The sequence below is a fragment of the Sapajus apella genome, unplaced genomic scaffold, assembly GCF_009761245.1.
Source record: "Sapajus apella isolate SASKATOON/1434 unplaced genomic scaffold, GSC_monkey_1.0 scaffold5, whole genome shotgun sequence".
Taxonomy (NCBI): Eukaryota; Metazoa; Chordata; class Mammalia; order Primates; family Cebidae; genus Sapajus; species Sapajus apella.
In genome coordinates, this window is record NW_022436945.1 from 28922195 (window position 1) to 28949463 (window position 27269).

Consider the following 27269-nt stretch of genomic DNA (forward strand, 5'->3'; position numbering starts at 1 on the left):
AAAAAAAAAAAAAAAAAAAAAAAAACAGACTACAAAATGGCATCTATATAACTAAATTTGAAAACACAGCATTAAAAAAAGCTGGAAAGAAAATGAAAAATTGCATGTATGAAACTCTGGTGGATGAAGTCGTCAAAAATTTATGGGGAAGTGGGGTTAGAACACTAGCTCTAGGTGATCCTATGGAAGTCCTTATAAGTGACAAAAAGAAATAATTACTGACATTCTGCTTATCTTAAATTGGTAATAATGGTTAATGTAATACCACCATTATCTATTGTTCTCCAGAAACTTTTTGGAATCACCCTTCCTATAATTCTACCAAGAGGCTTAATATTTTTTTTTCCTGAGGACATACCAAGTAAAATAATTTTTTTTTCTTTTTTTTTCTTTTTTTTTTTTTTTAAACGGAGTCTCCTGTTGCCCAGGCTGGAGTGCAGTGGCATGATCTCTGCTCACTGCAACCTCCACCTCCCAGGTTCAAGTGATTCTCCTGCCTCAGCCTCCCAAGTAGCTGGGAACACAGGCATGTGCCACCCATGCCTGGCAAATTTTTGTATTTTTAGTTGAGACAGGGCTTCACCATGTTGGCCAGGCTGGTCTCAAACTCCTGGCCTCAAGTGATCTGCCTCGCTCAGCCTCCCAAAGTACTGGGGTTACAGGAGTGAGCCACTGCACCCAGTCACATTTTATAACTTGGGAATTTCTGACTCTTGCTGCTCTGACTCCATTGTGCTAACAGACAAACTAAATGTGTGACTTGGAAAATTCTTTTTCTTTCCTTTTTAAGTCAATTCTCCCTGGTACCCACAGCAAAACATAACAGAGTAGTGTAACCTGACTGTGAGCTTATCTTCTCTACACATCTTCTGATCCATTCCTTACACTGAAAAAAAAAAAAAAAAAAAGAGAAGAAAAAAGAAAAGCAGTATTCTAAGGACCCAAAATTACTGCAACTGGATTTTTTCTTTATTTTTCTCAAAGCTATAGCATAAAAATATGTATCCTTATTAAACCTCTCTACTCTTTTGACAATCCCTGGTTTCCTCTCTCCTTCAACAGAGGTTAGTTCACCACTCCTTCCAAGAGCAACAATAGTAAGAGATTCATTTGCCTCCTAAGAAATGAGTCAGAATTCCAGTATGCTCAGTGTGAAATTCCTGTGATTAAGGTTTTTAAGTATGTAGAATTACTACCCTACCTAGAATTTAAACTTGGGGAGGAATTATTGTATATTAACTCACTACACTGGTTATTAAGATTATTATTGATTTTTTTTCATTTTCCTGTTTCTATACATACTTTTTGAACCAAATTATATATTTACAGATGTATATTTACATATATGTACAAATTTACATACATGTACAAACAACAGATGCTACCCAGAATAAAAATAAAATGCTGATGTCGTGGCCGGGCGCGGTGGCTCAAGCCTGTAATCCCAGCACTTTGGGAGGCCGAGGCGGGTGGATCACGATGTCAAGAGATCGAGACCATCCTGGCCAACATGGTGAAACCCCATCTCTACTAAAAGTACAAAAAATTAGCTGGGCATGGTGGCGCGTGCCTGTAATCCCAGCTACTCAGGAGGTTGAGGCAGGAGAATTGCCTGAACCCAGGAGGCGGAGGTTGCAGTGAGCCGAGATCGCGCCATTGCACTCCAGCCTGGGTAACATGAGAAAACCTCCGTCTCAAAAAAAAAAAAAAAAAAATGCTGATGTCAAAACATGAGTAACATTAGTAACTTAAGGCTAAGTTTTCATCTATGGAGAAATGTTTGCAAACAGTCCCAAACCTTCAGATTTTAGTACTGAGAGAGGACCTAAGTGGCCTGGGGACAGTAGTAGTAAGGAGACTTTTCACTGTATATAAGTGTGTATTTTCTGAAATTACAACATTTGAATATTTTAACTATTTGAAGAGTATTAACTCTGTAAAAGAATACTCTTACAGTAAGTTTCCTGTTCTTCTGACTATAACCAATAGCTCTAGGGACAAATATTTATACCTCAGTCGACTAGAATTGAATATGCTAAATTGTTTCAACCCTGTCTACCATCACTGAATTTGTTGGTTAGAGATAATATATCATAAAAGGGATAACTTTGCAGGTAAATGTTACAAAATGAGGCAGGGCACGGTGGCTTACGCCTATAATCCCAGCACTTTGGGAGGCCAAGGCGGGTGAATCACGAGGTCAAGAGATCGAGACCATCCTGGTCAACATGGTGAAACCCCGTCTCTACTAAAAATACAAAAAAAATTAGTTGGACATGGTGGCACGTGCCTGTAGTCCCAGCTACTCGGGAGGCTGAGGCAGGAGAATTGCTTGAACCCAGGAGGCGGAGGTTGCGGTGAGCCGAGATCGTGCCATTGCACTCCAGCCTGGGCAACAAGAGCCAAACTCCATCTCAAAAATAAAATGTCACAAAATGAACCAAATCCCATCATCAGTGAAGATATTAAAAAGCACACAGCCGGGCGCAGTGGTGCGTGCCTGTAGTCCCAGCTACTCGGGAGGCTGAGGTGGGAGGATCGCTTGAGCCCAGGAGTTCTGGGCTGCAGTGCGCTATGCCATGTGCTATGCAACACTAAGTTCGGCATCAATGTGGTGACCTCCCAGAAGTGGGGGACCACCAGGTTGCCTGAGGAGGGGTGAGCTGGCCCAGGACAGAAACAGAGCAGGTCAAAACTCCCGTGCTGATCAGTAGTGGGATGGTGCCTGTGAATAGCCACTGCACTCCAGCCTGGGTAACACAGCAAGACCCCGGCTCTAAAAAAAAAAATAAGCATATAAACAGGCCCTACCATGGATACTTCTAAAGTCAGCCTTTGACCTAAATCTGAGGCAATAATTGTTTGCAAAATCAGTTTTCGAAGTTTACTTTCCCCTTCCCTACTCACTCTCTGGTGGAAGCTTTAACTGCAGAAGAGAATCTAAACACTGAAACAGTGTATCTACCATAAACTATTAAAACACTGAAACAGTGTATCTACCATAAACTATTAATGTTGGTATAGTATTTTTGTTAAATTAAATTTAAAATAAAAGCAAATAGAAATTCGTTTAATTTTAAAAACACATGCAGAAAAAAATCAGGAAAATGACAATGCCTCAACTAGTTTTGTTTTTTTATCTTTTCCCAACATACATCTGCAATCAAAGACATCTGGATGCTTACCATACTTAAGATAACAAACAGAAAAAACAGTAAAGGGAGATTATTCCTGCCAAAGCAAGCCCACTTCTTCAGAAATAACAAGTGGAGCCAGCATAGAAACTTAAAAATATCAGTGACATCAAATCCATGACTATTCAAGTCTTGGGAAATACAGAAAAGGCCCCCAAAACATCAAGGGAGGAATTGTCAGCTCCGCTGCTGGGGAGAACTGACACCATCAAGAAAAAGGAAAATTAATTCAATCATGCCCAACTCATTTGAACACCTTGATACTGAACACTGCAACTTCATACTTGATACTGATACTGGCATGGGAAAACCAATGATGAGCAAGATGTGATCCTTATCTGGATCCTTATCTGGTCCTTGTGAGAATAAACAAGTTTTTAAAAAATGGCGTACAAACACACACACACACACACACACACACACACACACACACAAAATTACAACTGTTATACTGGACCAAGCGTAGAAAGTTAGCACCAAGACAAAAGTATGCCAGATTGCAGGATCATTTATTATGCTGGCGACCACAGAGGACTCACGTCTCTCCAACCTGTGGCATCAAAAGGAGGGTGCCAAGACTTTTTATACCCGAAAAACCACCTTGGGAGTCGGGGTGAGGAGCGGGGATGGGGATGAAAAGGCTTCAGATATTCCAAGGGCTAGTGGATTCTGTAAATCACCTCCTGGGCAGAGATGAGAGTGGGGGTCTCCAGACATTCTAAGGGCTAGAGGACATGTTGTCACTTCAATTGTTACATAAGTGGCTTACAGAAGTTAGTTTACACATTGTCTGCATACTGGTGGAAGTCACAGATCTTAGCTACTTATTACAAGTCGCGAGAGCCAAGATGGCGTGGGTTAGGACTGCTTGCCTGTCACATTAGGGCCACAGAGAGCAGTTACTGATAAGCAAAGTTTAAGCAGCTTTACATAGTAGTTATTTTGCAGAGCAAACTAGCAGTTTTATTTACAGAAGCCAAGGCCAGCAGTTATTGTGAGGAGAATGGGGCAGCTATTACAACTTAATTTTGGAAAACAGCTTTGTCTTGTATAAAATGGCATTGCTCAGGTTCTAACTTTAGGCTAGCTATGTTACACAACCAGCAAATCACCATCCTCAAGATAACCTCAATCTAATAAAAATGGGACTCCAGGAACTGCACTTAAAAGCCCCAGAGTTTTGGGAGGCTGAGCCAGGTGGATCACAAGGTTAGAAGTTCAAGACCAGCCTGGCCAAGATGGTAAAACTCCATCTCTACTAAAATTACAAAAATTAGCTGGGCATGGTGGTGAGTGCCTATAATCCCAGAAATTAGGGAGGCTGAGGCTGATACTAAGAATTGCTTGAACCCAGGAGGCAGAGGTTGCAGTGAGTCAAGATCATACCACTGCACTTCAGCCTGGGCAACAGAGGGAGACTACTCCGTCTCAAAAAAAAAAAAAAAAAAAAAAAAGAAAAAAAAAAAAACCCAAGTAATAAAACTCACTCATTCTCATTCTTTTTTACCCACTCTTTCTGATTACACTTCCCAAGCTACATGTATCATCGCATAATAGCTTTTATATTTTTTAGGTCTGGTAATTTACAGAAAGGACTGCACACTTTTTTCAGCCTGCATGTTGGACTTTGCAGGGCTGTCAAGCCCCCTGTTGAAAAGTGAGTGAGTGTGAACAGACTCAGCAGGAAGCAGCAAAACTGAGTAGAGATTTGGGCATAAAATGGCAGCAGTGATGCATATACACCATGTACTCACCTCTCCTGGCTGTTAGGTTCTTTATATTCCACAAGCCTCTCTTTGGAATATATAATATGTGATATACTATCTCTAACAAATTAAGTGATAATAGAGGGTAAGAAAGGGTTTAGATAATTTAGCATATTCGGTTCAAGAGAAAAAGAAAATTGGAATATATTTAAATGTATGTATGTATGTATGTATGTGTGTGTATATATATATGTGTATATACACATATATATATATATATATATATTTTTTTTTTTTTTAAAGAGAGAGAGAGACAGACTCAGGCTCTGTTGCCCAGGCTGGAGTGCAATGGCAATCATAGCTCACTGTGGCCTCAAATTCATGGGGGCTCGAGTGATCCTCCCATGTCAGCTTCCTGAGGAGCTGGGACTACAGGCACAGGCCGCCACACCTAGCTAGTTAAAAAAATTTTTTTCACTGGGCATGGTAGCTCATGCCTGTAATCCCAGCACTTCAGGAGGCTGAGGTAGGAGGATTGCTTGAGCCCAGGAGTTCAAGACTGGCCTGAAAAACATCCAGACCCCCGATCTCTATTTTTAAAAAAAAGTTATTTAAAAATAAACATAAATTTTTTTTAAAGACGGAGGTCTTACTATGTTACCCAGGTTGGTCGACATAGCAAAGCCAGGCTGATCCTCTGGCCTAAGCTTCCAAAGTGTTGGGATTATAGGCATAATCCATTGTGCCCAGCCTGAAATATACTGAATATAGAAGAGCTTGTGAGCTGCTACGTACTACAGGAATGTAATGAATAACGATATTTTACTATCTCTACAACAATCCACTTTTATGTGGGAAGTGGTGAGTGAGTCCTGATGACCCTGTGTTAAATCTTTAAGGCCAAATGTTTTATTTATCTGGTCCTGGTAAGAATAAACAAGTTTGTTTGTTTGTTTGTTTTTTAAGATGGGGTTTCACCATGATGGCCAGGCTGGTCTTGAACTCCTGACCTCAGGTGATCCACCTACCTCGACCTCCCAAAGTGCTAGGATTACAGGTGTGAGCCACTGTGCCCGGCCGAATAAACAAGCTTTTAAAAAATGGTGTACAAACACACACACACACACACACACACACACACACACACACACACAATTACAACCAGCAAATCAGATTTATAGAATTTTCTGAACAAATTTACCTTAAAATATATTTATGTATATTTATATATCAAAATTAGAATCACAAATAAATGGGGAAGGAATTGCAATTTCAATAAATTCAGTGCTAGGAAAACCTACAGTGTACAGCTCTTTTAGAATTTGTCTAGCAGGCTTTCTGGTTTTTGCTGGAAAGCCTCCCAAAAAAAATTCCAAAAATAAAAAGAAAATCTACTAGCAGCTAAGGAGGAAAAGAATCAGCAATTCTAGAAGTAAGGTTAACATTTATTTCATCTTTAGGGAAGGACTTCCTACAGATACATACAAAGCTTTACATCCATTGAAGTACAGAGAAAAAACAAAAAAGATAAATACAATGAAAAATATCAAATTTAAGACATAAGACTGTGAATTTTAAAAATCCTAAGTAAAATTAAAAGAGTAAAAGAATTAGGAGAAAAAAACTCCAAACACTCCACTAATATGGCTGGCAAAGACTTTTAAAAACACAGAGCATATGCAAACCGATTCTTTAGTAAGATGCAGCCATTTAAACACTGCATTTGAAATTATAAACTACGATAACTTTTCTGGCAATGCAAATCCAGATGTTAAAAAATGTTCATTCCCTCTGAATAATTCCACTTCTATCAAGAAAAATAGTCTGAAACACAAAGATTTATACACAAAGATGGTTATCATGGCTTTAAAGTAGTGAAAAATGGGGACAATCTAAATATCCAGCTAAAAGGGAATATTTAAATTGTGATATACATTGTAAAGTATTATACAACCAAATGTTTCATTTTTTTTTTGGAGACAAGCTCTCACTCTGTTGTCGCCCAGGCTGGTGTGCAGTAGAGCAATCACGGCTCACTGCATCCTTGACCTCCCAGGCTCAAGTGATCCCAAGTGGCTAGGACTACGTGGGTGCGTGTTACCACGCTTAGCTTTTTGTTTTTTTTTTTTTAAGAAGAGACGGGGTCTCCTTATGTTTCTCAGGCTAGTCTCGAATTCCCAGGCTCAAGCCATCTTCCTGCCTCAGCCTCCCAAAGTGCTGGGATTACAGGAATGAGCCACCACACCCAGCCTCATTTTCTTTCTTAATAATATAGAGAAATGATCACAACCTAATGTTAAAAGTATATTAAAAAGGACATAAAAATAGGCTGGGCACGGTGGCTCATGCCTGTAATCCCAGCACTTTGGGAGGCCGAGGTGGGCAGATCACGAGGTCAAGAGATCGGGACCATGGTGAAACCCTGTCTCTGCTAAAAAAAATACAAAAATTAGCTGGGCGTGGTGGCATGTATCTGTGGTCCCAGCTACTCGGGAGGCTGAGGCAGAAGAATTGCTTGAATCTGGGAGGCAAAGGTTGTAATGAGCCGAGATTGTGCCACTGCACTCCAGCTGCCACCTGGCAATAGAGCAAGACTGTCTCAAAAAAAAAAAAAAAAAAAAAAAAAAAAAAAAAAAAAAAAAAAAATAAAATAAATTTATTTTTTTTATTTATTTATTTCTTTTGAGATGGAGTCTCACTTTTTTGCCCAGGCTAGAGTGCAGTGGCATGGTCTCAGCTCAACGCAATCTCTACCTCCCAGGTTCAAGTGATTCTCCTGTCTCAGCCTCCCGAGTACCTGGGATTACAGGGGTGTGCCACAACACCTGGTTAATTTTCTATATTTTTAGCAGAGACAGGGTCTCACCATGTTGGCCAGGCTGGTCTTGAACTCCTGACCTCAAGTGATCTGCCTGTCTCAGCCTCCCAAAGTACTGGGATTACAGGCGTGAGCCACCGTGCCAGGCCTGCAATTGTACATATTTTTAAAGGCATAGAAAAATACATACAAATGCAAAAGCTGAAAGAAAACATAAAACTTTAACATCTGTTATCTCTGGGTGGCAGGAGTTTACTTTTCGCTTTGCACATTTTTCAAATATCATATAATGATTACATATTAACTTTCATAAACAGGAAAAAAAATTGGATGCAGCAGCTAAATCCAGGGAAAGTGACTCAAGTTTCTTCAACCAATAAATGGCAAAAACGAAATGAATCTTAGGAGATGGCAGGGGCATGGTTACAAATTAAAACAAAATTAAGAGATACCAATCCTGACTCAAACCAACCTAGTAAAAGGACATTTATGAACTATCAGGAACTTTGAACACTGTTTAAATGACATTGTTACATAAGTACAATGTCAATGATCACATCTAAGAAGAGTCCTTATCTCTTAGGTATCTCACTAAGTATTTTCAGTTAAAGTGATAGAGTACCTGGGATCTAGTTTAAAATAAACCTGCGAAGCGAGGAGAGGCATGGATGAAACAAAACCACCGTGAGTTTAACTGCTGAAGGCGGGTGATGGGTCCACAGAGATTCACTACAACATTCTACTTTTTTTTTTTTTTTTTTTTTTTTTGAGACGGAGTTTCGCTCTTGTTACCCAGGCTGGAGTGCAATGGCACGATCTCGGCTCACCGTAACCTCCGCCTCCTGGGTTCAGGCAATTCTCCTGCCTCAGCCTCCTGAGTAGCTGGGATTACAGGCACGTGCCACCATGCCTAGCTAATTTTTTGTATTTTTAGTAGAGACGGGGTTTCACCATGTTGACCAGGATGGTCTCGATCTCTTGACCTTGTGATCCACCCGCCTCGGCCTCCCAAAGTGCTGGGATTACAGGCTTGAGCCATCGCGCCCGGCCTCCAACATTCTACTTTTTAGTGCTAAAAATTTCGAACTATTAATACATAAAAGATTTTTTAAAAATACATTTTTACAGAAAAAAAAGACAATTATCTCCTCCCCCTTCTTTCCCACTCCATGCAAACAGAGCTCTTCCTGAGAAGGCAGAGATAACACTGGATAATTCAAGGCCAGAATATGAAAACTCTTTTTATTGTAATTTTAAAGAATGTGATTTATGATCAAATTACTTTTCATATAGCCAGCCAAATCTTCACAGTAATGAACAACAATATCACAATTCTTTCCATGTTAAAAATAGGTAGGGCGCAGTGGCTCACACCTATAATCCCAGCACTTTGGGAGGCTGAGGTAGGAGGATCACTTGAGGCCAAGAGTTCAGGACCAGCCTGGCCAACATGGTGAAACCCCATCTCTACTAAATACACATTTTAAAAAATAGCTGGATATGGTGATGCACACCTGCATTCTCAGATATTTGGGAGGACGAGGCAGGAGAATCACTTGAACCCAGAGGGCAGACGTTGCAATGATTGGAGATTGCGTGACAGCCCTCCAGCCTGGGCAACAGAGCAAGACTTCGTCTGAAAAGTGAAAAAATAGGCCAGGCATGGTGGCTCATGTCTGCAATTCAGCACTTTGGGGGACCGAGGCTGATGGATCACTAGGTCAAGAGATCAAGATTATCCTGGCCAACATGGTGAAACCCCATTTCTACTAAAAATACAAAAATTAGCTGGGTGTGGTGGTGCCTACAGTCCCAGATACTTGGGAGGCTAAGGCAGGAGAATTGCTTGAACCTGGGAGGGAGAGGTTGAAGTGAGTCGAGTTCATGCCACTGCACTCCAGCCTGGCGACAGAGTGAGACTCAAAAAACAGGAAAAAAGAAAAACAGAAACCCTCAGCAAGAAAATGCATAGTAACAATTTAGAATGTATGCAATTATTTACAATAGCAAAGACTTGGAACCAACCCAAATCTCCATCGACAGACTGGACAAGGAAAATGTGGCACACATACACCATGGAATACTATGCAGCCATAAAAAACGATGAGTTTGTGTCCTTTGTAGGGACATGGAAACCACCTGGAAACCACCATTCTCAGCAAACTGACACAAGAACAGAAAATCAAACACCGCATGTTCTCACTCATAGGTGGGTGTTGAACAACTAGAACACATGGACGCAGGGAGGGGAACATCACACACTGGCATCTGTGCGGGGGAACTAGGGGAGGGACAGCAGGGAATGGGGAGTTGGGGAGGGACAACATGGGGAGAAATGCCAGATATAGGTGATGGGAAGGAAGGCAGCAAACCACACTGCCATGTGCCGCCTATGCAACAATCTTACATGTACCCCAAAACCTAAAATGCAATAAAATAAATATATAAAAAAAGAATGTATGCAATTATTCATAACCATTGCCTCATCAGTTAAAAAAAAACAAAACATTAAAAAAAATGGAACATATGCAATTAGTTTTTATATGACAGAAAACAGAAATACTGTGTCAATGAAATGGGAAGCCAGAAAAAGCACTCTATGCATTTTTATCTTAAAAAGCATCAATAAGCAGTTGGGATGACTTTTATCAGATTACCCAAAGTCTCAGTATAATGAGGTGTTCAAACATACTCATACACAATACTTTTTACAAAATATTCAAAACTGATTATTCTTTTATCACAAATGGCTCTCAAATATTGCCACACCTTGTTTAGGTTCTAATGCAGCTTTCCTATTTTCACATCTTAACAAGAGCCCTTCTGATAAAAATCAAAGCAGGAAAATTTTCCATTTTTAAAATGAGGAACATAGGCCTACCTAAGGTAGTAATCTGACCATGATCACACATCTAGTATATGACAGATCTCATACAGGAAGTCACATTGTAAATTCCTGACCAGGACTCATTCCCCATCTGCCAGATATGACCAATCATGCTAGTTATGTTTGTTTCACCCTTACAAAGACAACTTTAGGGCAGTACAGAAATTAAATAACTATCAATTAACTTCCTATTAGTTCAGCTGGGCAAAGTGGCTTACAGCTGTAATCCCAGTACTTTGAGAGGCTGAGGCGGGCAGATCACCTGAGGTCAGCATTGTAAAGACCAGCCTGGCTAACATGGTAAAATCTCGTCTCTACTAAAAATACGAAAATTAGCAGGGTATGATAGTGCACGCCTATAATCCCAGCTACTTGGGAGGCTAAGGCAGGTGAATCGCTTGAATCCAGGAGGCGGAGGTTGCAGTGAGCCTCCCAGAGTGCTGGATGACAAGCATAAGCCACTGTGCCCAGCCTACCTCTGAAATTCTTATAAAATATTTTTACAAGAAAGTGAATGCTTAAAGACACCCTTTTCAGAGGGCACACTATTCAAAAGGAAGAGACTAGAGCACGAGAGAAGGGACAACAGAAGTTTATTTTCCAGGGTACAATAAGAATATATAGAAGCAACAAGGTCAGCATGGCCAGAGGCCTGTGCAAGGTATTGCTGTATAGATAAGGTATAGATTACTGCAGGGGTCCCCAACCCTCAGGCATGGGCTGGTACTGGTCTGTGGCCTGTTCGGAATCGGGCAGCACAGGAGGAGGAGGTGAGGTGCAGGCCAGGGAGCAATACTACCTAAGCATTACCACCTGAGCTCCACCTCCTGTCAGATCAGCAGTGGCATTAGATTCTCACTGGAGCGACTGCATTTGAGAGATCTAGGCTGCATGCTCCTTATGAGAATCGAATGTCTAATGATCTGAGGTGGGACAGTTTCATCCCAAAACCATTCTCCCCACTCCTCCCAGCCACCCCTGTCCCGGCCCACTGTCTGTGAAAAAGCTGTCTTCTATGAAAATAGTCCCTGGTGCAAAAAAGGTTGCGGACTACTAGATTACAGTGTACCAAGTCTTCATTTATTCAAATTCAAAAAAATCACACGTTCGGCCGGGCGAGGTGGCTCACGCCTGTAATCCCAGCACTTTGGGAGGCTGAGGCGGGTGGATCACGAGGTCAGGAGTTCCAGACCAGCCTGGCCAAGACGGTGAAATCCCATCTCTATTTAAAAAAAAAAAAAAAAAATCACACCTTCACAAGTGACACTCTTACAACTTTGGAGATATGGCAGTTTTTACCCACTCAATTAAAGAGGAAAGAACGGAAGCTCTGAAAGCTTCAGTAATTTCCCCAAAGTCACATGGCTCAGGAGGTGGGATTCAAACTTCATGTCTTCTCTCACTTCTCCTTTCTTGAAAAGGATGTATCTAACAAGTTCTCAGGGGACTAAGTAACCAGCAAAAGAGTTCAGAGGAGGATACAGAAGAAACAAAGGTAGCTTTAACCATCAAGGGCTTGCAATCAAGTTAACTGTTAATTTAATTTAAATAATATCTGCATACCAATATATAATTAACAACTAAATAAATGTTACAAATTACCTTTGTGATCACTACTCTGGAGAAAGCTCAAAACTCAAGGAAAGGATAACACTTTTCTCCTTAACCTTCTATTCCATCACTACTAGGCTTAACTTTTCAAGGTCAGAGAGAATTTCCTTATCTCCTTAATGTTTCCATTTCTCTGCAACAGATGATTCTGTTAAAGATTCACCACCAGCACCACCCCACCCCCACCACCCCGCCCCAGTCTGTCACCACTTTTCTAGAAATTCTCTTTAAATGTGACCCTATTTTCTCAGGTGCCTTAGTCTATTGGGCTGCTTAAACAAAATTACACAAACAGAGTAGCTTACAAGCAACAGAAATTTACTTCTCACACTTCTGGAGGGTAGGAAGTTCAAGATCAATGCACTGGTAGATTCAGTGTCTGCTGAGGACCCACTCTCTGGTTGGTAGGTGGTGCCTTCTCACTGTGTCCTACTATGGTGGAAGAGGGCATGCAGTTCTCTGAGCCCTCTTTTATAAGGGCACTACTCATCATGAGGGCTCCACCCTCATGACTTAATTACTACCCAAAGGCCCATCTCCTCCTAAAACGATCACACTGGGTTAGGATTTCAAATATGAACTGTAGGGAACACAAGCATTCAGATCATAGCACTATGCCTTAAACATTACCTTCTCTTTCCTTGATGACCCTTTTCTCTTTACCTATATCTGACTCCTATTCTAGAATCACTTTAGACAACACTTGCCAAAACATCATGGGATAGCAGAAAGAAAGTCCTTAGACAAAAAAACTTAAAGCAGTACTGAGAAATATTAATAAATCACTTAGCCTCGTTGTGACTTCAGTTTATCTATAAAACAGAAGTGATAATTGAAACTATGCATTTTAAACAGTTGTGCAAAGATCAAGTGAGAATTTCTATTTTTTTTTTTTTTTTTTTGAGACGGAGTTTCACTCATGTTACCCAGGCTGGAGTTCGATGGCGCGACCTCGGCTCACCGCAACCTCCGCCTCCTGGGTTCAGGCAATTCTCCTGCCTCAGCCTCCTGAGTAGCTGGGACTACAGGCACGCGCCACCATGCCCAGCTAATTTTTTGTAGTTTTAGTAGAGACAGGGTTTCACCATGTTGACCAAGATGGTCTCGATCTCTTGACCTTGTGATCCACCCGCCTCGGCCTCCCAAAGTGCTGGGATTATAGGCTTGAGCCACCGCGCCCGGCCTCAAGTGAATTTCTAAGCGTACTTAATAAACTGAAAAAGTTTTAAAACGTAGGGTCCATTGAAGACCAAAATATCTTTAACTCTTAGCCCAAGTTCTCTGTAGAGTGCTCTGGAGTGTGTGTGTTCCGCTGGGGCCACGGCTATCACTCATCTGCATAAAAGAGAAAGAGAAGACTTGGTCCCTCACCTACTATTTCCTGTCCTTTCCAGGATGCAGTTAACTCTTGTACAATCCTAAGAATTCTCTCTGTGCCTGGTCAAAGTCCAGGGGTAACACTGATCATAAACAGTCAAACAAAGGAAGGCTTTTCAATTAAATCATCTTTGTTTATATTCAATATCATAACCATAAGTTTCATAATTTGAAAATGTTTTCTAAAATTTTTACCCAAGAGAGCACATCATCAGAACCTCCTGAGGCTATACCATAGAAAGAAAATTAAAAAAAAAAATTCTGCCCAAAAGTATTTACTAGTCATATCCTACATTTTAACATTTTAAACTCAGGAAAATATAGCCAGCCATGATGGCTTATGCCTGTAATCCCAGCACTTTGGGAGCCCAAGGCAGGTGGATCACAAGGTCAGGAGATCAAGACCAGCCTGGCCAACATGGTGAAATCCTGTCTCTATTGAAAATATTAAAAAAAATTAGCTGGGCATAGTTGTACATGCCTGTAATCCCAGCTACTCGGGAGGCTGAGGCAGTAGAATCGCTTGAACCCAGGAGGCGGAGGTTGCAGTGAGATGAGATTGCACTACTACACTCCAGCCTGGGTGACAGAGTAACATTCTTCAAAAACAAAACAAAACAAAACAAAACACCACTCAGAAAATGTTTCTCTTTTTTTTTTTTTTTTTGGACAGAGTCTTGCCCTATCACCCAGGCTGGAGTGCAGTGGCACATTCTCGGCTCAATGCAACCTACGCCTCCTGGGTCCAAGTGAGTCTCCTGCCTCAGCCTCCAGAGTATCTGGGATTGCAAGCACAAGCCATTACGTCCGGCTAGTTTTTGTATTTTTAGTATACACAGGGTTTCACTATGTTAGGCAGGCTGGTCTCAAACTCCTGACCTCAGGTGATCGGCCTGCCTCAGCCTCCCAAAGTGCTGGGATTACAGGCATGAGCTACTGTTCTGGCCAGAAAAGTCTTTTTCATAAATGAGAAACAAAAAACTTCAACAGAAAATATAAAAATTCTAAGCCAGGTCTGGAAATGCAGGCTGGAGTGCAGTGGGGCAATCTCGGGTGACTGCAACCTCTGCTTCCTGGGGATGGAGTCTCTGTCACACAGGCTAGATTGCAGTGATGTGATCATAGCTCACAGTAGCCTTGAACTCCTGGGTTCAAGCGATTGATCCTCCCTTCTCAGCCTCCCAAACAGCGCAAGACAGGGCAATCCTAGCACTTTGGGAGGCAGAAGTGGGCGATCACCTGAGGTTGGGAGCAAGACTGTCTCTTAAAAAAAAAAAAAAAAAAATCCATACTATGTTGTTCCTACATAACAGTGGATACAAGTTACTTTTAAATGATTTTTTTTTTTTTTGAGACAGGGTCTCTATTGCCCAGGCTGGAGTGCAGTGGCATAATCATTGCTCACTGCATCCTTGACCTTCTGAGCTCAAGCCATCTCCCCACCTCAGCCCCCAAGCAGCTGGGACTATAGGCATGAGGCACAACAGCCCCACTTATAAATGTTGAGAAAGCAGTATGTTTTGTTTTGAGATAGGGTCTCTTTCACCCAGGCTGGAGTGCATTTGGCATGATCACAGCTCCCTGCAGCTTCAACTTTCCCAGCCCAAGCGATCCTCCTACCTCAGCCTCCAGAGCAGCTGAGACTATAGGTGAGTGCCATCACACTTGGCTAATTTTTTTATTTTTTGTAGAGACAGAATCTCAATGTGTTGCCCAGGTGGGTCTTGAACTCCTGGGCTCAAGTGATCTCCCCACCTTGGACTCCCAAAGTGCTGGGATTACAGGCATGAGCCACCATGCCTGGCCAGAAAGCAGTTTTTAACAGCTATATTACAAAATACTGGTGTGCTCTAAACTTGTGAGGTATATTACAAGCAATGGTTCTAGTTTGTTCATGGTGCATATGTTACCTAAATAGATTACAACAGAATCAAGATTTTTCCTTAGTATTTCATTCACATGCTTGTCTACATGATTTTTTGGGCAGAAAGCAGTAGAGTGCTGGTCGCAGTGGCTCACAACTGTAAAACCAACACTCTGGGAGCTGAGGCAGGAAAACTGCTTGAGCCTAGGAGTTTGAGACCAGCCTGCCACGGTGGTGAGACCATCTCTACAAAAAACTTTAAAAATTAGCCAGGCATGCTGGCATGTGCCTGTAGTCCCAGCTACTCAGGAGGCTGAGAAGGAGGATCATTTGAGCCCAGGAGTTCAAGGCTACCGTGAGCTATGATCACACCACTGCATTCCAGCCAATGTGACAGAGACCCCATCTCTAATTAAAATAAAAAAACAAGAAGCAGAGTACGGCTACTGCTCTCCAAACGATGTAACTCACAGCCTCTTTCTTCCATATTACAGCTGAGATTATATGTGTACAAAGATGCACATAAACATCATTAGTCATATTAGGAAAAATGCTTACAACTACTGGGATAAAGAAAGCAATTATTGGGCCAGGCACAGTGGCTTACACCTGTAATCCCAGCACTTTGGGAAGCAGAGGCATGCAGATCACCTGAGGCCAGGAGTTTGAGACCAGCCTGGCCAACATGGTGAAACCCCATCTCTACTAAAAAAACAAAGATTAGCCGGGCATGGTGGTGGGTGCCTGCCGTCCCAGCTCCTTGGGAAGCAGAGGCAGGAGAATCATTTGAATCCAGGAGATGGAGGTTGCAGTGAGCCGAGACTGTGCTCTGTGTCAATGCACTCCAGCCTGGGCAACAAAAGCAAAACCCTGTCTCAAAAAAAAAAGAAAAGGGAAAAGGAAAGGAAAGGAGGCAATTATTAACTAGTAAAAGAATAAAAATTTTAAAGTCTGTTCAAAATTTCAAGCAAGTCAGTTTCTTCTACATTACTTTTCCTAAGAGTAACAAAGCAGCAAACTAAACTATATATTGTATAAAAAGCAAACTTGTGGCCAGGCACAGTGGCTCACGTCTGTAATCCCAACAGTTTGGGAGGCCGAGGCAGGCATATCACCCGGGGTCGGGAGTTCGAGACCAACATGGAGAAACACTGTCTCTACTAAAAATACAAAATTTGCCAGGCGTGGTAGCACATGCCTATAATCCTAGCTACTCAGGAGGCTGAGGCAGGAAAATCAAATGAACCCAGAAGGTGGAGGCTGCAGTGAGCCAAGATTGCACCATTGCACTCCAGCCTGGGCAACAAGAGCGAGACTCTGACTCAAAAAAAAAAAAAGCAAACTTGCTTGTTGCCAAGGGCATGGTGGTGGCCAGGCAGATCACTTAAGATCACTGGAGTTTGATACCAGCTTGGCTAACATAGTGAAACCTTGTCTCTATTAACAAAAAAAAATTAGCTGGGCATGGTGGCAAGTGCCTGGTGCCTATAATTCCAACACTCGGGAGGCTGAGGCACAAGAATCGCTTGAACCCAGAAGGTGGAGGTTTCAGTGAGCTGAGATCGTGCCACTGCACTCAGCCTGGGTGACAGAGCAAGACTCTGTCACAAAAAAAAAAAAAAAAAAAGTAAACTTTTTTTTAAAAACTATGTTGCAAGATAAAACATGATAGCAGCCACAACACTGACCTCTAAGTCTGGTGCATATACCAGGAAGATGTTTACTGCATCCCTGTAATTCTATTTGAAACACCTTTATTAGCTGTTAAATTTTGAGAGCTCTGCACTTGTAATACTTGTCAATGAGTGCAGTCAACCATAAATTGGCTTCATTCTGTATTTTTACAAAGCTGAGACACATCTGTGCTTTGGCCTAAATTTAAAAAAAAAAAAGGAAATGAAAATAAGCAATAAAAATATAACTTTCTCCAAAACAAAAGCACAGAAGTCTTAACTGTTATAAAATACATATACAAGCCCTACTATACGCATAAAAATTGGTTTAGAAAAATATATCTTTCCAAAGATTTTTTATTTTATTTTTTTTTTGTTTTTTTGAGACGGAGTTTCGCTGTTGTTGCCCAGACTGGATTGCAATGGCACGATCTCGGCTCACTGCAACCTCCGCCTCCTGGGTTCAGGCAACTCTCCTGCCTCAACCTCCTGAGTAGCTGGGATTACAGGCATGTGCCACCATGCCCAGCTAATGTTTTGTATTTTTAGTAGAGACGGGGTTTCACCATGTTGACCAGGATGGTCTCGATCTCTTGACTTCGTGATCCACCCGCCTCGGCCTCCCAGAGTGCTGGGATTACAGGCGTGAGCCACTGCGCCTGGCCAAGAGTTAATTTTTAAAAAATAAAATACACATTTATAATTTAAAACGGCAAATGCCAAAAATTTTTTTAAAAAATAGAAGAAGGCCAGACACAGGTACTCTCCTCTCCTCAGAGACAGCTTCTTATTAAAAAACCTTCATGTTGGCCGGGCGCAATGGCTCACACCTGTATTCCCAGCACTTTGGGAGGCTGAGCCAGTGGATTGCATGAGCTCAGGAGTTCAAGACTAGCCTGGGCAACGTGGCAAAACCTCATCTCTACAAAAATTAGTCAGGTGTGGTTCCCAGCTAGTAGGGAGGCTGAGGTATGAGGGTGGCTTGAGTTTGGGAGGTGGAGGATGCAATGAGCTGAGATGGCCCCAGTGGACTCCAACATGGGTGGTAAGAGTGAGACCCTCCGTCTCACCAACAAAAAGAAAAGAAAAACATTCATGTCTCACGAAGATTTTAGAATTCAAGAAAGACCAAAAAAAATAAAAAATATTTTTTAAAACTTCACGTAACATTTTCTAAGCATATACAAGAATATATATATACTTGTGTATATACTTGTTGAATTATGATTAAATCATTTAAGAAGTCTCAGCTGAGTACAGTGGCTCACACCTGTAATCGCAGCACTTTGGGAGGCCAAGGTGGGCGTATCACCTAAGGTCAGGAGTTCGAGACCAGCCTGGCCAACATGGCGAAACCTCGTCTCTACTAAATACACAAAAAAAATTAGCCAGGCATGGTGGTGCACGGCTGTAATCCCAGTTGCTCAGGAGGCTGAGGCAGGAGAATTGCTTGAACCCAGGAGGCAGAGGTTACAGTGAGCTGAGATCACCCCACTGCACTCCAGCCTCAGCAACAAAGTGAGACTGTCTCAAAAAAAAAATTAATAAGTATTTAATATAGCTTCTATTTATAATTAGACTGGCTGCTGTAATTATTCAGTTCTTAGGTTATTTAAAGCCATGGTTCACTATATTATCATTTATAATTGTGAAAAAGTGGAAACTACATTCATTTTCAATATTAAAGAAAAACGTTAGGCCGGGCGCGGTGGCTTAAGCCTGTAATCCCAGCACTTTGGGAGGCCGAGGCGGGTGGATCACGAGGTCAAGAGATCGGACCATCCTGGTCAACATGGTGAAACCCCGTCTCTACTAAAAATACAAAAAATCAGCTGGGCATGGTGGCGCGTGCCTGTAGTTCCAGCTACTCAGGAGGCTGAGGCAGGAGAATTGCCTGAACCCAGGAGGCGGAGGTTGCAGTAAGCCGAGATCGCGACATTGCACTCCAGCCTGGATAACATGAGTGAAACTCCGCCTCAAAAAAAAAAAAAAAAAGAAAGAAAGAAAATCGTCAAGTAAATTTGTTTATTCAAAATATCTTTGGATGCAGTGGTTCACACCTTTAATTCCCAGCACTTTGGGAGGTCAAGGCAGAAGGATCATTTGAGCCCAGGAGTTCCAGATAAACCTGAACAACAGAGTGAGACCCCGTCTCTACAAAAACTTTAAAAAAAAAAAACAAAGCCGGGCGCGGTGGCTCACGCCTGTAATCCCAGCACTTTGGGAGGCCGAGGCGGGTGGATCACGAGGTCAAGAGATCGAGACCATCCTGGTCAACACGGTGAAACCCCGTCTCTACTAAAAATACAAAAAATTAGCTGGGCATGGTGGTGCGTGCCTGTAATCCCAGCTACTCAGGAGGCTGAGGCAGGAGAATTGCCTGAATCCGGGAGGCGGAGGTTGCGGTGAGCCGAGATCGTGCCATTGCACTCCAGCCTGGGTAACAAGAGCGAAACTCCGTCTCAAAAAAAAAAAAAAAAAAAAAAAAATTAGCTGAGTGTGGTAGCATTGGCCAAAAGAGCTTGAGCCAGAAGACTGAGGCTGCATTGAGCCATGACTGCACCACTGCAATTCAAACAGTAAAACACAAATCAACGAGAAAATGTAGGAAGAACTCCGATGACTGTATCAACAGATACAAAGTAATACATTTTGTGTGTGGGGAATGAGCAGGTTAGAATGAGCAAGGAAGAAAATGCTCCAAATTTATTTGAAGCCTGGTAGGCTCTCAGCACTCAATACAACAGTGCAAGACCTAGGAGTCTTTGCAGATTTTTCTTTTTCTTTTTTTTTTTTTTTTTTTGAGACAGAGTCTCGCTCTGTCACCAGGCTGGAGTGCAGTGGTGCAGTCTTGGCTCACTGCAATCTTTACCTCCCGGTTTCAAACGTTCCTCCTGCCTCAGCCTCCCAAGTAGCTGGGACTACAGGTATGCACTACCACGCCCAGCTAATTTTTGTATTTTTCGTAGAGACAGGGTTTCACCATGTTGGCAAAGATGGTCTCCATTTCCTGACTTTGTGATCCACCCGCCTTGGCCTCCCAAAATGCTGGGATTACAGGCATGAGCCACTGCGCCCAGTTGCAGAATGTTTTTTAAGGTCATCTTCTGTTTGTGCAACTTCAGGCAAAAAGACCAACAAAATAATGGACTTCATTAAGGACAGTACTGCAAAAGGGACAGAAAACACTATCCTTTCCTGAACAAAAATATGGTCTGAACTAACACCTGGATAACACAATGAATCAACCACAGCAAGATCTGGAAGAAGCGTACTGAAGCCCCAAGGTAAAGCAAGTGCAAAGGCCCTACAGCAATAACCGGCTTAGCAAGTTCCAGGAACAATAACATAAGTGGGGTTGGAATACACAAAGAAACTCATGTGGCCAGGCTCCAGGGTACTAAACTAAGTAGAAGGATACAAAGTAAGATAAGACAGGAAGGCAGCGGCAAACCTGTAGTGCCTGGCAAGCTTTGGTAGAGTTTGGATTTTATTCTGAATATGGATGGGAGACTTTCAACAAGGGAGTGTCAAGGTAGTTTACAGTTTAAAGGATTTCTTAAACTGGTAAGGGAAATGCACAATAAAAGTCAAAGCAGAAGCAAGGAGACCAGGAGTTGCTGCAATAGATTAGAGATGAAGATACCCTGCCTGGCAAAGGTGATGGCAGTAGGGATGGGAAGAAGTGGACAAACCTAGATCATATACTGAACACTATAATTTAAGCCAAATTGCAGAAAAATAAACTAAGTTGTATAATGAGTAGTAAACATCTAAGACTAATCATATAAGAGACGCAAAATGAAAACGGAGATTTAAAGGTTTTAGGTAAGTTTATGAGACTCAAACCCAAAATAGGTTATTGGCAGATTTAAGATAGTTCATGGTATGTACTTATCCTCTGAAGTTGAGATGAAGCAGACATTTCCTTCCATAGCAGGCTCTTTTGGTGCCAACTGGTAAAGCACTGGACCAAACGGGCACACACCAAGACTCAATGCATATTAAGTGTGATGTGGGCCAGGTGAAGTGGCTCACGCCTGTAATCCCAGCACTGTGGGAGGCCAAGGTGGGCAGACCGCTTGAGGTCAGGCGTCTGACTTCAGCCTGGCCAACATGGTGAAACCCCAACTCTACTAAAAATACAAAAATTAATTGGGCGTGATGGTGTGTGCCTGTAATCCCAGCTACTCAGGAGGTTGAGGTTGGAGAATCATTTGAACCTGGGAGGCGGAAGCTGCAGTGAGCTGAGATCCACCACTGCACTCCAGCCTACACGATAGAGCAAGAGGCCCATCTCCCCCCCCCCACAAAAAAAAAAAAAAAAAAAGGTGTGATATGTAAAGTTAAAATCTTCTAGGACCTTACTGCCTGGCGCCTGAACAGCTAATCAGCATTTGGAACAGAGTATAACTATGACATAGAACTAAATATCACCCGAATCAAACCACTGAGTTAGCAAAAACGATTTAAACTTTGATATCATCAATTCCAGCTGTGCTTTCTTTCCCAAAAGCCAAACAAGTGAGGCCTTACTTTGCCATGCAATGCATATTAATTTTTCTTTTTTTTCTTTTTTTGAGACAGAGTTTTGCTCTTGTTGCCCACGCTAGAGTGCAATGTATGGCATGATCTCGGCTCACTGCAATCTCTGCCTCCCGGGTTCAAATGATTCTCCTGCCTCTGCCTTCCCAGTAGCTAGGATTCAGACATATACCAGCATGCCCAGCTAATTTTGTATTTTTAGTAAAGACAAGGTTTCTCCATGTTGGTCAGGCTGGTCTCAAAAACTCCCAACCTCAGGTGATCCACCCGCCTTGGCCTCCCCAAAGTGCTGGGATTACAGGTGTGAGCCACCACGAACGGCCTAATTTGTTAAAGTTTACATTATCATAGAGATTTGTGAGGAAACCTTTTAAAACCATGCTTTTAATGATTATGGTTTGGCAAACATAGAGTGGTCCCCCATTATCCAAAAGGGATACATTCAAAGAAACCCCAGTGGGCTGGGCCTGGTGGCTCGTCATGCCTGTAATCCTAGCATTTTGGGAGGCCAAGGCCAGAAGATCACTCGAGCTCAAAGTCTGAGACCAGCCTGGGCAACACAGTGAGATCTCATCTCTATTAAATTTCAAAATTAAAAAATAATGAAACAAAGACCCCTCCAGTGTATGCCTGAAGCCCATTATAGTACAGAACCCTACATAGAGAGAGAGGCTATGTTTTTTCCCTATACATACCTATGATAAAATTTATAAATTAGGCACAGTAAGAGATTGACAATAGTTAACAATACAACAGTTATAACAATATATCATCATAAAATTTATGTAAATGTGGTCTCTCACAATATGATTCTATTTTCGAACTGCGGTTGACCACAGAAACGGAAACCCCTGAAAGTGAAACCACGGATAAGGTGGCACTACTGTAAAGTGAATACTCCCTAAAATTTAAGGTCTAAAGTCTGTATGTGCAAAACTTCAAATTATTACTCAAAAAATAGAATGTGAAAAAAGCAAGTTACGTACTGAAAGCATATGGGGTGTGATAGCATATTTGTATAAAATATACAAATTCAAAAAAGTAGTTTAGAAGGGTATAAACTAACATTTTGGTGATCTTTGGGTGGCAGGATTATTGATTTTTCTTTTATCCTATCTGCTTTTATCAACCTTTTCTCTATTACAAAGTATTTCGTATAGCCAAAAATATTAGTTATAGGCTAGCATAAAAAGTAAAAAGCTGAAAAAAGAGAACTTCAATAAAATTTTCCTTCTAAATCAGGATTCCAACTGCGATAGTAAGAAAAAGGATCTCACTGGCAAACACTGGAGAAAAGATTCATTAAGAGGTCCATGCTATGCCATAAGGACATACCCTTCAAGGAAATAATCTAAATTCCTAACTCTTCCTGGATTTGATAAGGAGCAATTGACCATCAGGTACTGTTGTTGTTCTTTCTTGCTGTTGACCACAGAAACACTTCAATTAATGAGTTCTGGGGGCGGGGGTGGTCTTTTAAAAAACCATGTTAGAAAAAAAAAAAGGACAAAAAAGGGCTTCTGTCGTGAGTGGCACACGTAGAGTAACTCGATGGCTCTTCGTGCGGAATCGACATCAAGAGATTTCGGAAGCATAATTTTTTGGTATTTGGGCAGCTGGTGATCGTTGGTCCCGGCGCCCTTTTTAAAAAAAAAAAAAAAAAAAAGGACAAAAGGACTTAGTTTTCTGGTCGGTCGCAGTGCTGTCAAGGGCCGCGGAAAGCGGCAAGTTCGGAGCAGGCTACACTAAAGGAATCTGCGCGGCCGGCCACCCTAAGTGGAAGGGAATGCAAGCTTCCTGCAACCTCCACAGCGCTAGGCAGCGAGGATGCCTCCTAAGAGTCTCAAGACTCCAACACCTGGAAGGTCTTACGCTTTCCAAGTTATACTATGTACAGCTGCCAACTGTTTCTGACAATAGCATACAAAAACTGGATGATCTCTTCTGCAAATGTAGCTATTACTTGCGTAGAGCTCATCCGACTCTCTCGATGCAAAACTAACACATTCTATTAAGGCCACAGCCTCGGTTTGCCAACTGGGGCAACTGAAAACATCCTACTGACTCTCCACAGCCAACAAACCATCTTGGCTAAAATCTCAGCACATATCAACAGCCACTTTGGGTAAGTCTGCCTTTAAACAGCAACACGGGACTTCGAATACAGCCGGTAACCAGTCTATCACACACTATTAGTTCCAATAAAGAGTGCTGCTACCTCTGTACTGTCAACCTTGGTTCCACTTACTGAACAAACAGAAAAAGGGGATCCTTTAAATTCGCGACACAATAGGGGCTTAAAAGCTCTCGCTTTCCGGGTGGCAGCGTTTTCGTCTTATTTATCACAACAAAGGACGCATCCCAGTGACTTCACCGCACCCAGAAAAGGCTAGGAAGTCGGAAAACCAGATAGTGTGGATTTCGGGATTTGTGAGTTTTTCCTTCCAGCTCCGACTCTCTTTTTACTCCACGATACGCCTCCACCCGTGTCGCCTATCTGATCCTAAAAATAAAACCACCCGTGGCTACCGTGCCCTTTCCTGCCAAGCCCCGACTCAGACTTCCTCCAGAGAAAGCTCAATTGCAGGCTTTTCGCGGCAGGGGGGAGGGGGGGCGCAGGCTCGGCAGTAGCGGAGCTTCTCCCGGTGCAGACTCGCCAGCCCGGCCCAGGAACCGCCGAGCTGGAGAAACAGCCCGGTTCCGCCGCAGCCGCCGCAGTCCCCGTGAGCCTGAGGAGCCCCTAGTTAAAACTGGGGCGAAGGGAGGGTGGGCCAGCAAACGCTGATGGGAGAGGGGGAGACACTCACCCGCCCAGACAACAACCGATGGGGCGGGGAGGATGGGGGCCGGGACCGAGGCTCGGCAGAAAGACCGCCTGGAGCTTCCGGAAGGCTGCGGCTGCTCCGGACGTCGCTGCCGCTGCCGCTGCCGCTCCTGGCCGCCAGCTTCCTCCCCCTCCTCTGTTTTGATTCGAGTGACCACGTCACTCTTAGCCACGAGACCCGGATCTGCCGGCTCCCGAGGGCGGCAGCGCAACAGATAGCAGCGCCTGGAGACTCCAGCAACCCCGCCTACCGAGCATGCGCACGACCAGCACCTGCCCTGTGCGTCCGGGGAAGCCTGGCAGGCGCTAGCGGCTTCGGGCGCCTACGCCACGCTGTGCGTGGGGGCGCGGAGCGCGGGGGATGTAGTTCCGGTTGGGAGGGGCGTGGCTGAGAACTGTGAAGGAAACGGGGCGAGGCCGGGTGTCTGTGGAAATCTTCCGTAGCCTCTGTTTCGTCGGGGGCGGAGAGTGTTCTCTAATGTGTCTCCCTTTGCCTGAGCTAAAGGTTTAACTCGACAGAATCTTTAGAATACTTTGGTAGAGGTAGACGTGGTTAGAAATTGATGTCTGTTGAGACAGGATACCCCTGTAGAGTGTTTTAGGTCACTCAGGCCCGGATGGAAATTGGAGCTGAAGATTACAAAAATGTGTCAAATGTGGCAGTTATTGATCCCCTTTACCCTAACATTTTTGCACCGGAAGGTTGACCAAAATTAAGTTCAACAGGAACATTAAAGTGATTATGTGGTCAGGCTTGGCGGCTCACGCCTGTAATCCCAGCACTTTGGGAGGCCGAGGTTGACGGATCACTTGAGGTCAGTAGTGTGAGACCAGCCTGGCCAACATGGTGAAACCTGGTATCTACTAAAAACACAAAAATTAGCCGGGCGTAGTGGTGCTTGCCTGTAGTCCCAGCTGCTCTGCAGGCTGAGGGGGAGGTTGCAATGAGCTGAGATCGCGCCACTGCACTCCAGCCTGGGCGATAGACCTGCCTCAAACTAAATAATTGAAGTGAATATGTGACCAAAGATGACTTGTTGGTTAGGAGATGGTGGGGAAGTAGGAGGGAACGCTGTGGCTAGGCATTCAGCCTGCCCAAGTCTTCGTTACTTTGGTTGTAGAGCTGGAATAAGGGTGCTGTGTGTGCCTGAACAATCTTCTTTTTAGACGAAATTGATGCTGCGTACTCTCCCATTCTAGCCTCTGAGTCTCCCTGCTAAACTTTTGGGTCCCCGGAAATTTCCCAATTTGGCAAAATGTAAAACTGTATTGTTTTCTTAGAGCCTTGAATTGGCAAGCTTTAATTAGAATGGGACAAGTGGCGAAGTGAAAGTGAGTCCCAAAGATTTCACAAAAATGCCTCTTTGTCAGTCTTGACGAAGAGGTGAAAGCTGCAAGCTTTCTTGTTCTGATTTAATGACCTTTTCACCTACGCAGACTTCCACCTCAGCTATTTGGTTAATTACCCCTCAACAAGCTGAATCCACTTTCCCCAAATTAGTATAATTTACAAGAGCTTTTTAATTAAAGTGGATATTGAACACAGGTAAAGGTTTCTACAAAATTAAAGGTTTCTGGTAAAACTTGAAGTGTTTCCCAGTTAACTAATTACAAGCAGGTACAAAGAAGCAAAGATTTTGGCCCTTTATCTGCAATCTTGAAGTCTGCTTACTTGGATTCAGAGTTTGAGATGGATTCTGGTGACCTAATGAGCTGACACTGTACCAGAGGGTCTTTAATTTGTGGAACTCTAAACAAAATTTTTTATGCTTGAGTGCACCCATATGCACATATGTGTTTGAGGACACAGCTGTTTTTAAGAGAACAGTGTGGTACAAAACTAGAATTGTACTGGGTGTTGCAAAATTCTCAGTACTTTTTTTTTTGAGATAGGGTCTTGCTTGTTGCCCAGGTTGGAATGTAGAAATGTGGTGGTACCATCATAGCTTACTACAGCTTTGAACTCCTGGGTTGAAGTGATCCTCCTATCTCAGCCTCCCGAGTAGCTAGGACTACAGACTCATGCCACCACACTGAGCTAATTTTTTTTTATTCGTTATAGAGATGGGGTCTTGCTATATTGTTAAGGCTGGTCTTGAACTCCTGGTCTCAAGTGATTCTCCTGTTTCAGCCCCCCAAAGTGTTGGGATTACAGGCATGGGTCACTGTGCCAACCCAGTACTTGCTTTATAAAGTAAATTACAGGAAAACCAAGATGTTAGTGTTGTACTGGATCGAGCGTAGAAAGTTAGCACCAAGACAAAAGTATGCCAGATTGCAGGGTCATTTATTATGCCGACGACCACAGAGGACTCACGTCTCTCCAACCTGTGGCGTCAAAAGGAGGTTGCCAAGACTTTTTATACCCGAAAAACCACCTTGGGAATGGGGGTGAGGAGCGGGGATGGGGATGAAAAGGTTTCGGACATTCCAAGGGCTAGGGGATTCTGTGATTCACCTCCTGGGCGGAGACGAGGGCAGGGGTCTCCAGACATTCCAAGGGCCAGGGGACTTTTGTCATTCTGTTTGTTACTTCAGTGGTTTACAGAAGTCAAGATAAGCATTTATTTACACACAGATCTTAGTTATCCTGGGCTGCTTATTTTAGTTATTACCAGTAAGCAAAGGCTAGTAATTCTGGCACAATATCACATTAGGTAGGATTAACCTGGCAAGGTGGCTTAAATGCCTGTAGTCTCAACTGCTCAGGAGGCAGAAGCAGGAGAATTGCTTGAACCCAAGAGTTGGAGGCTTTGAATAGCCACTGCAC

At 42.9% G+C, this 27269-nt stretch overlaps 1 protein-coding gene and 2 non-coding genes across 4 annotated transcripts in view; 2 read left to right on the forward strand and 1 right to left on the reverse strand.

Annotated features, from left to right (window-relative positions):
- Positions 1–24835, reverse strand: part of SMIM14 (small integral membrane protein 14) — an 89428-nt gene extending 64593 nt beyond the window's left edge. Inside the window, exon 1 of one of the 2 annotated variants that reach the window (XM_032273981.1) lies at positions 24483–24835. The gene's annotated coding sequence lies outside the window, so the exon portion shown is untranslated. Of the gene's footprint in view, positions 1–12521; positions 12658–24482 lie in introns of those variants that run through there. The other variant, XM_032273984.1, reaches the window with a different exon arrangement.
- On the forward strand, positions 6201–6261 carry LOC116548829. Its single transcript, XR_004267552.1, has one exon. It is a non-coding gene; the product is annotated as a U7 small nuclear RNA (small nuclear RNA).
- On the forward strand, positions 23185–23318 carry LOC116548838. Its single transcript, XR_004267560.1, has one exon. It is a non-coding gene; the product is annotated as a U11 spliceosomal RNA (small nuclear RNA).
- Positions 24836–27269: the final 2434 nt, after the last annotated feature.